The 9,496-nt window shown below is 45.1% G+C and overlaps 1 long non-coding RNA gene across 1 annotated transcript; it reads left to right on the top strand.

The window, feature by feature from the left end:
• The first annotated feature begins 3,653 nt into the window (after positions 1-3,653).
• On the top strand, positions 3,654-6,773 carry LOC308582627. The gene is made up of 2 exons (XR_014005778.1): positions 3,654-3,732; positions 5,921-6,773. It is a non-coding gene; the product is annotated as an uncharacterized lncRNA (long non-coding RNA).
• Positions 6,774-9,496: the final 2,723 nt, after the last annotated feature.

The raw sequence follows: 9,496 nt of genomic DNA, 5'->3' as shown, positions 1-9,496 counted from the left end.
AAATCACACATCGCTTATAAAACCACTTTCCTGTTAAATCTATTTAACTGTCTAAAATGGTTTGATAATGGCCCAGTAGATGCTTTCATTCACAGATGAAAGAAAGAAAGAATAGCCAAGCTTCATGTTTGCAGAGTTATATGAAGATGTCCAGTCAGAATCTGTGAAAGACTTTGGTACTCCCGAGCGAAACATCTGCATACTTGAGGCTATATGTCTTCCACCATACGTCTTTATACTGCCATGGCTTCCAGCCATGTTCCAAGTGATCTATAGAGGGGCATCTGTTCCTCAGTTGCTCATCTCTTTCTGCAGTTACTTCTCTTCTAAATATTCAAAAACAAAAACACTGCATCAGGAAAAAGATTCACAATGTAGACAAGTTTGTGCAAACTTGCATTCATTTCACTGGTTTCTCTGAAGCAGGCCTATATAATTGCATCTCTGACAAACAGAAATCTGGATTTTATTGGCTTATGCTCCAGGTTTCTCCCCCCCCCCCAATCCTCCTCAAGAGTTGTATGGGGATGAATATTTGCCAGCTGATGTGGTAAAACTAGTATGGAGTAGGTCCTGCTTGCTCCCAACGCTGGAGCTTTTAGATCCATTTTGTAGCATCCAAATTGATTGCGCTATGAACATTAAGCAGGCTGTCAACACATTGGGATGTATTCAGTGTTACAACTTGGCCCATGCAACAGACTTCCATGCATGCAGTGGAACTTCCTCTCTTGTCTCCTCTGCCCTCCAACTCTCCGTACAACCTTGAAATCAGCTCTGGGATATTGGCCGACCCTCCAGAGCAAATCTGGGGTATGTGTAGAAGGAGGAGAGGAAACAGAAGTCCCTTTGGGTAAGCAGAACTCAGCTGACAGAGCATTGGATTCAGCCCATTTTTATTTGACATGGAAGAGTTCTTTTATTAATACCTTAAGGACCGCCTCTCCCCATATTTGGACTACTGCAATATGCTCTACGTGGGGCTACCTTTGAAGGTGACCCGGAAACTACAACTAATCCAGAATGCGGCAGCTAGACTGGTGACTGGGGGCGGCTGCCGAGACCACATCACACCGGTCTTGAAAGACCTACATTGGCTCCCAGTATGTTTCCGAGCACAATTCAAAGTGTTGGTGCTGATCTTTAAATCCCTAAACAGCCTTGGTCCAGTATACCTGAAGGAGCGTCTCCACCCACATCATTCACCCCGGACACTGAGGTCTAGCGCTGAGGGCCTTCTGGCGGTTCCCTCACTGAGAGAAGCCAAGTTACAGGGAACCAGGCAGAGGGCCTTCTCGGTAGTGACACCCGCCTTGTGGAACGCCCTCCCACCAGATGTCAAAGAGGAAAACAACTACCAGACTTTTAGAAGACATCTGAAGGCAGCCCTCTTTAGGGAAGCTTTTAATGTTTAACAGACTACTGTATTTTAATACTTTGTTGGAAGCCACCCAGAGTGGCTGGGGAAACCCAGCCAGATGGGCAGGGTATAAATAAATGATGATGATGATGATGATGATGATGATGATGATGCAAACTGACCCAGACCCTGAGCTTGTCATCTGAGGCCCTTCTCTATGTCCCTCATCCCAGAGAAGTTTGGAGGGTTTGGAGAGTGGGCCTTTTGTGTGGTGATTCCCCGATTGTGGAATGCTTTCCCCAGAGAGGATCACCTTGTGCCATCATTACTGGTCTTTAGATGCCAGGCAAAAATGTTCCTCTTTACCCAGGCCTATGACTATTAAATAATCTATGGCCTGTAAAGGTGTGTGGGAGAGGACTGTTATTATTATGATTATTTTACTATTGTCTGTCAGTATGTTTTTTACTATGTTTTTATCATTGATGTTTTGTAACATGTTTCCAGTGTTGTACACTGCCCTGAGATCTTTTGATAAAGGGCACTACATAAATTAAAATGGTGATAATGATGATGATGATATTTATGATAAAGTTCCATGTTGCTGACCCTCCTGTGTTCCAAAACTCCAGCACGAATCTCTGCCATGGTCCATGGAATTCAACCAACAGTAGAAGCCAAGAATTGCTGTCTTGGGGCCAAGGCTATTTTTATTTTATTTATCTGGAAGATCTTTTCCTCTGCCCTGCGGCATTACTGCTCCCAGGGCAGCTGGCAAGGTATAAAAACCAATCAAATCAACCATCAAAATCCACAATAAAAAAGGAAATGGCGGGACAATAAACGTAAGAGATGCTATTCAACTAAATAGTTGTGGTAGTGGAAGGATTAGTGTTATGCTAACAGGATTTTCTCCTTTCTGTTCTGAGTGTACTGTTTGCTGTTCCCAAATCTACTCTGGAGGGTTGGGGGTTCAAGGGGGAAAAATAGGTATAAAAGAAGAATTCCTGGATGCCAATACCCAAGTTTGGAGCAAGTACTCTTTGGTGAGAGAACCCCAGCAGATAATTAAAATCACAAAATATGCAGCAAAGTAAAATGTTGAAATATAGGCTGTTAGACCTTTAAAATATGCCACTTAAATTGAGATCCAAAGTTTCCCTCTTCCCCTAGCATAGAAAAACACCAAAGGTCAGATTCATGTGCTTCAGAAAGTTGCACAGGCAGTAAAACGTGGCTTAGTTACAGTGGTGAAAGTTCCTAAATTATTGGTACAGGAACTCAAGAGTGCCTTGCGAGAGCCATGCAGTCTGAGCTAGAGCAACCAGCTGAAACCTCTTTGCATGCTGAGATTCTCAGGTAGACTGAGAGAGAACAATAGACTTGATTACCTAGTTCCTCCCAAGGTGAGGGGAAGTGGACATAGCTAAGCCTGGCAGGACAGCTTACTCTATGGTATTAACCCCTTCATGCACTAATTAGACTTTTGCATGTTGGTTATATGAGGCTGGTTATCCCACAGAGGGAACCCCCGGAATGAGTTTAGGCAGCATATGGGATGATAAAGGTAAAGGGACCCCTGACCATTAGGTCCAGTCGTGGCCGACTCTGGGGTTGCGGCGCTCATCTGGCTTTATTGGCCGAGGGAGCCGGCGCACAGCTTCCGGGTCATGTGGCCAGCATGACTAAGCCGCTTCTGGCGAACCAGAGCAGCGCACGGAAACGCCGTTTACCTTCCCGCTGGAAGGTATCTACTTGCACTTCAACGTGCTTTCGAACTGCTAGGTTGGCAGGAGCAGGGACCGAGCAACGGGAGCTCACCCCATCGCTGGGATTCGAACCGCCGACCTGATCGGCAAGTCCTAGGATCTGTGATTTAACCCACAGCACCACCCACTGTGACACAAATATGCTGAAACAAATCAATGTCACAACAGCAACATCAAACTAGATTAACCAAGATTTGAAAAGGCCTGAGAAAGTAAAAAGGTGCTTGCCTGACACCAGAAAGATATTAGCTGGTACTTGTCTCCAGTACTTGTCTCCAGTCACTATCCTCCTAAGCTTGAAAGGGATTAACTAAAGACAAGTTTGTTCTGGATTCTGGTAGGATGCAGTTAACCACTAAAACATATATATATGTTACAGTGACTAACAAAACAGAACTGTTACAGCCTTGCAGTTTTGGCTTCCGCCTAATACTGCCTTAACCACTTGCTCTGATAAAAATGACGCTGTCTCCAAGGTGGAAGTTATAGAGTTTTGAGGAAGCGTTTCATCTCCAAAGCTCTAGAACTGCCACCTTGGAGACGGCATCATTTTTATCAAGGCAGTTGATGAAGGCAGAGGCCGAAAGCTTTTGCTATAAGAACGTAAGATTTCTGCTTTGTTACTCAGAGTAATAAATATAAAGTGAAATGGTGATATGCAGAAGGGAGTATGGAAAGAGGTGAGAGAGTTGTTTAGGAAAGGTTGAAACTTTACCGTTTCAATAACTTAAAAGCAAAACTCTCTTAAAATGGCAATTTAATGACATTGGTTTCTATAGAAGAACAAGCTGATCAGAAAGGCGGGGGGCGCAGTAAATGTTGGCTTTGTCAAGAAATAATAATAATAATAATAATAATAATAATAATAATAATAATAATAATAATAATAATAATTTATTATTCGTAGCCCGCCCATCTGGCTGGGTTTCCCCAGCCACTCTGGGTGGCTTCCATAGAAACCAAAAATACACTAAAATATCACAGATTAAAAACTTCCCTGAACAGGGCTGCCTTAAGATGTCTTCTGAATGTCAGGTAGTTATTTAGTGCTTTGACATCTGATGGCAGGGCGTTCCACAGGGCAGGTGCCACTACCGAGAAGGCCCTCTGCCTGGTTCCTTGTAGCTTTGCTTCTCGCAATGAGGGAACCGCCAGAAGGCCCTCGGCGCTGGACCTCAGTGTCCGGGCAGAACGATGGGGGTGGAGACGCTCCTTCAGGTATACTGGGCCGAGGCCGTTTAGGGCTTTAAAGGTCAACACCAGCACTTTGAATTGTGCTCGGAAACGTACTGGGAGCCAATGTAGGTCTTTCAAGACCGGTGTGATGTGGTCTCGGCGGCCGCCCCCAGTCACCAGTCTAGCTGCCGCATTCTGGATTAGTTGTAATTTCCGAGTCACCTTCAAAGGTAGCCCCACGTAGAGCGCATTGCAGTAGTCCAAGCGGGAGATAACAAAAGCATGCACCACTCTGGCGAGACAGTCCGCGGGCTGGTAGGGTCTCAGCCTGCGTACCAGGTGGAGTTGGTAGACAGCTGCCCTGGATACAGAATTGACCTGTCCTTCAGCGGCACAGTTACCCTATTCAGGACCAGGGAGTCCTCCACACCAGCCCGCCCCTTGTCCCACAAAAACAGTACTTCTGTCTTGTCAGGATTCAACTTCAATCCATTAGCCGCCATCCATCCTCCAAGAAAATAAACACAGGTCTCTCCCTCCATATTTGATCGAGCAAAGCAAAGAAATAATGGCTAATGGCTGTACATTACACATCAACAAGTGAAGACACCTGTGTTCAGACCTTTGGAGATGATGCTGCAGACATTGACTGTCCCATCCTGATGTATTGTAGTAATGCTTTAACAGTTTTAATTTTGAAATGATATGCAACCAACAACCCTCAAGCCCTTAGGGTGAAAGGTAAGCTATACAGTTGTACCTTGGAAGTTGAACAGAATCTGTTCCGGAAGTCCGTTTGACTTCCAAAACGTTCGAAAAACAAAGTGCTGCTTCTGATTGGCTGCAGGAAGCTCCTGAAGCCAATTGGAAGCTGCAGAAGCTCCATCGGACGTTCGGCTTCCAAAAATAGTTTGCAAACTGGAACACTCACTTCCGGGTTGTGGCATTCGGGAGCCAAAACGTTCCAGACCTAAGCTATTTGAAAACCAAGGTATGACTGTACATCTAAATAAATAAACAACCAATATTGAAGAAGTCTTCCAAGTAAACATGGCCACCAAGCCATTACTATCTCTTTTGAACTACATAGAAAGTGTTACAGCCATCAGACAATTCCCAACACATGTACTGTACATAATTACTCTTGCAAGAATTTTGTATGCTAAAACCTGGAAGCAGAACAGCACATCAACTAAATGGGAACTAATTAGGAGACTATGGGAACACTTACAAGTCATTAAATTGTCAAGAATCCTTTGCCCTCCCCAAACATCAAATTAAGCATTTAATAAATGGAATTGCCACCCCTCTCTTAAGAAAACCAAGCACTTGACAAAGCACTTGAATTTGACTTCATCTTCCCACCTGTGTGTTCTCTGCTTGTTGTGTTTCTTAAACAACAATACTAACACCAATAGCTAGCAAAGTATGGTGCATTACTAGAGTCTCCTGAGGTAATTGGGATAGCTAAAGGAGCTTGACGCTTCTGTCTTCACAATAGGTTTAACAACAACAACAACAACAATTTAGTATTTATACCCCACCCATCTGGCTGGGTTTCCCCTTGAACATGAGTTTGCCCTTGAACAAATGTGTCCTCTCTATCCTTCTCTAGGTTATATCAGGCTGCTCATTCTCTTGTTGAACAGTGGAGGACACACCAGAAACAATGTTGTGAGGTGTTGCCTTAACTTACTTAAAGCCTACGCGGGAGAGGAAGGAAATAGTCAGGGAAGCAATGCGTGAAGGTTATACCTGGACCGATCCTAGCATCTCCAGATTTTGGAGGAGACATGGAAGTGTATCGAGAAGAAGTATGAATTACTGTCTATATCTTCCGCTCCATAGCTTGTCTAGGAACCAACCAGTCTTTTGCCCCTAAGCCATTATGAAAAAGAAACAAAGACGACTGTTTCTGAACTTCAGTTATAGCTATTGTGCTGTTTCATAGAGGGATTTACTCAACGTATGGAAAGGAACAATAGAATATTCCTCCTTCCCAAACCGGGAGAAGAAGAAAACCTGCTGTTGCCACAATGTTTGTTTGTTTTAAGAGAGATGCTCAAGATTTCAACGCGCAAAAGGTTAGAAGATGGCAGCTATGGGATCTCTCGGATTGTGTGTTTCCTTGCAGCTTGCAGGCTGCATTGCAGAAATGTGAGCAGGTGCTCCTGTGTATTTTCTACAGAGGTGAGAACTAACAGGCGGGAACTGATATCAATGGAGTAGCTACATGTCTTTAATATAGTCAGTGCAGAACTTGGAGGAAAGATGCAGCAATTGAGATGAATGGCTTAAAACAAATACTTGACACAACTTTTATAATAAGTGCTCTATTCCCACACTGCATCCCATCACTGAGACCGACTCGGCTTGTCTTGTTAAAAGAAACATCTACAGCAACAGCACATTTCTGTTTGTCTTCAGTGAAGCAAAATAAAATAGAACCCTTAATGAAGAAGTGAAAAGGTAGCGAAGATCTTTCCCTTTTTTTGACACCAGGTGGTCATTGTATTTCCTCGTGTTAATTTTGCTAATGCCACAAGGTGAATTTGCTTTTCAGGGGTCCTGGTAAATATTGTTATGTAGTGCTATAGAAGGTTGAAAGGAGGACACACCTGCCCGAGGGCAAGATGTTCTTAGATCTCTTGGAAAGACAGATTTGCTTAACTCTTTCACTGTCCCAGTTCTCAGTTCAGTTTCCATGGGAAGAAAGGGAACTAGGGCAGGACCAGGAATGATGTGCAATAAATCTAGCAGAGAGGCAGCATATTTCATCTTGCTTTCTGTTTATTCAGGCTACAGCTGTCAGAGAAGCCCTTTACAATAATTCATTACAGACCTGTGGGATGTTATCCCTCAGAAAGCTGGTTGAAGGTAGCTCTAATGGCTATTGCCACTGCTGTAGGGTTCAATTACTTGTCATTCATTAGAACTGGGTCACTCTTTTTTTTTCTCTTAAAGAAAGGACAAGGATATAGGAAGTTGCCTTATACTCAAACGATTGGTCCGTCCAGCTCAATATTGTCCACATTGGCTTTCTGGAGTTTCAGACTTGAATGAGTCTTTTCCTGCCCTGAACTGGAGAAATCAAGGATTGAACTTGGGATCTTCTGCATGCAAAGTTGGTGATCTACCTTTTACCCAACAGTTTGCTCTTTTTGAGGGATGCGGGTGGCACTGTGGGTTAAACCACAGAGCCTAGGACTTGCCAATCAGAAGGTTGGTGGTTCAAATCCCCGTGACGGGGTGAGCTCCCGTTGCTCGGTCCCTGCTCCTGCCAACCTAGCAGTTTGAAAGCACGAAGTGCAAGTAGATAAATAGGTACCACTCCTGCGGGAAGGTAAACGGCATTTCCATGCACTGCTCTGGTTCGCTAGAAGCGGCTTAGTCATGCTGGTCACATGACCCGGAAGCTGTATGCCGGCTCCCTCGGCCAATAAAGTGAGATGAGCGCGGCAACCCCAGAGTTGGCCATGACTGGACCTAGTGGTCAGGGGGCCCTTTACCTTTACACTCTTTTTATAGTATTAGGTTGGTCTGCTTTTGGTGGGCCATATGTGCCCCCACCCCACCCCACCTGGTTGAAGATGAGCCCTGGCCTCCTGGACAGAGATAGCAGGTGGCCTCAGGGGGAAGGAGGGAACAGGAAATATTCTTCCCATGCACTTCCTAAGATAACTTATCTCCGGAACCAAGACGTTGTTGTTGGCCATCTATTCATTTACGTTTTGTGTGGCTGATAGCCAATCAATGACACCATATGAAATTCCTTTTCGATCTCTACAAAGCAGGGATTGGGAACCTGTGGCCATCTAGATGTTGCTGGATCATCCCTGATCATTAGCTGTGCTAACTGGGGTTGGTGGGAGTTGGAGTCCAGCAGCAACAGGTTGACTGCTATAAAGAGTTGAGCTCCGTGTGCCCAGCATGGCACTGGCAGTGAGAGATTGGCTGTGCCACACCTGACGATGATCAGGAGGACCCACGCACTCAGTTAGGGTAGACTCAGGCATACTAATCTCCCTGTGCTGCTGGGATCAAGGCATGGAGGTACTGTGCCAGACTGGGACCAGAGCAGCACTTTCTGACACTTTCAGCTTGACCTCTGGGGCACATTTGCCATCAAAGATCAGTCCCCTCTTAAAGAAGCCCAGAGCTATGCAATACAATTCATACTCAATTCATTACCAGATTTTTTTCAAAGAATCCGGGAACACTTTCTTTTTTGAAAAGAGATATTTTTTTAAAAAGTAATACCTTCTCTTCTGTGGTCTCCTCTGTCACGTGGCCTTCCTCTGGGAAGTAGTTTTGGGTCAGGCCTGCATCGGCTCTGGGGTTTTCCAGGCCCGGAGTACCACTGGGCAGTAGCACTCTCACGCCCGCCTTGATTTGGGTCGCGGTGTGTGTGTGTGTGTGTGTGTGTGTGTGTGTGTGTCAGCAGTTCACCATTGACATGGCAGGCGTCCCCGGTTCCCCTTTGGCAGTGGCGACGGCAGCCTCAGCAGCCTGTAGTCAGCTTGGTAGCACAGTTGGCTCTGGCGGGCTTCAGGAGCTGCTCGCTGCCATGGCGCCCATAAGATGTGTCTTGTGCCGTTGAACCAATCGTGCAACATTGATTCCCTACTAATAAATCTACAACACTTAAAATATAAATCCGGGGACATTAAATGAAATCCGGGGACGGATTTTGTATGGGGACAGATTTGTAAACCTGGGGACTGTCCCCGGGAAACCATACTTTAAAAGAAAGTGGCGTTCAGTCTATGCTCCACTTCCGTTTCTGCTAACTTTTAAGTTTCTGCATTGAGGTGTTAAGCAACGGGAGCACCACCCATGCTGCAAGGCACAAGTGTCTTGCATTCAAGTCTAGAACAACTACAACCGAACCAGCACGGTGCATCTTGGACTGAGGAAAGGCTAGAAATGCACAAGTTCTACAGCCAATCAGTTCAGCTGTACAGTGGTACCTCAGGTTAAGTACTTAATTCGTTCCGGAGGTCCATACTTAACCTGAAACTGTTCTTAACCTGAAGCACCACTTTAGCTAATGGGGCCTCCTGCTGCCGCCGTGCCACCAGAGCACGATTTCTGTTCTCAATCTGAAGCAAAGTTCTTAACCTGAAGCACTATTTCTGGGTTAGCGGAGTCTGTAACCTGAAGCGTATGTAACCTGAGGTACCACTGTATT

This window comes from Podarcis bocagei (genome assembly GCF_964188305.1).
Source record: "Podarcis bocagei genome assembly, chromosome: 3".
NCBI lineage: Eukaryota > Metazoa > Chordata > Lepidosauria > Squamata > Lacertidae > Podarcis > Podarcis bocagei.
Note: the sequence above shows the minus strand (reverse complement) of the source record. Positions and strands in the feature narration are given on the sequence as shown.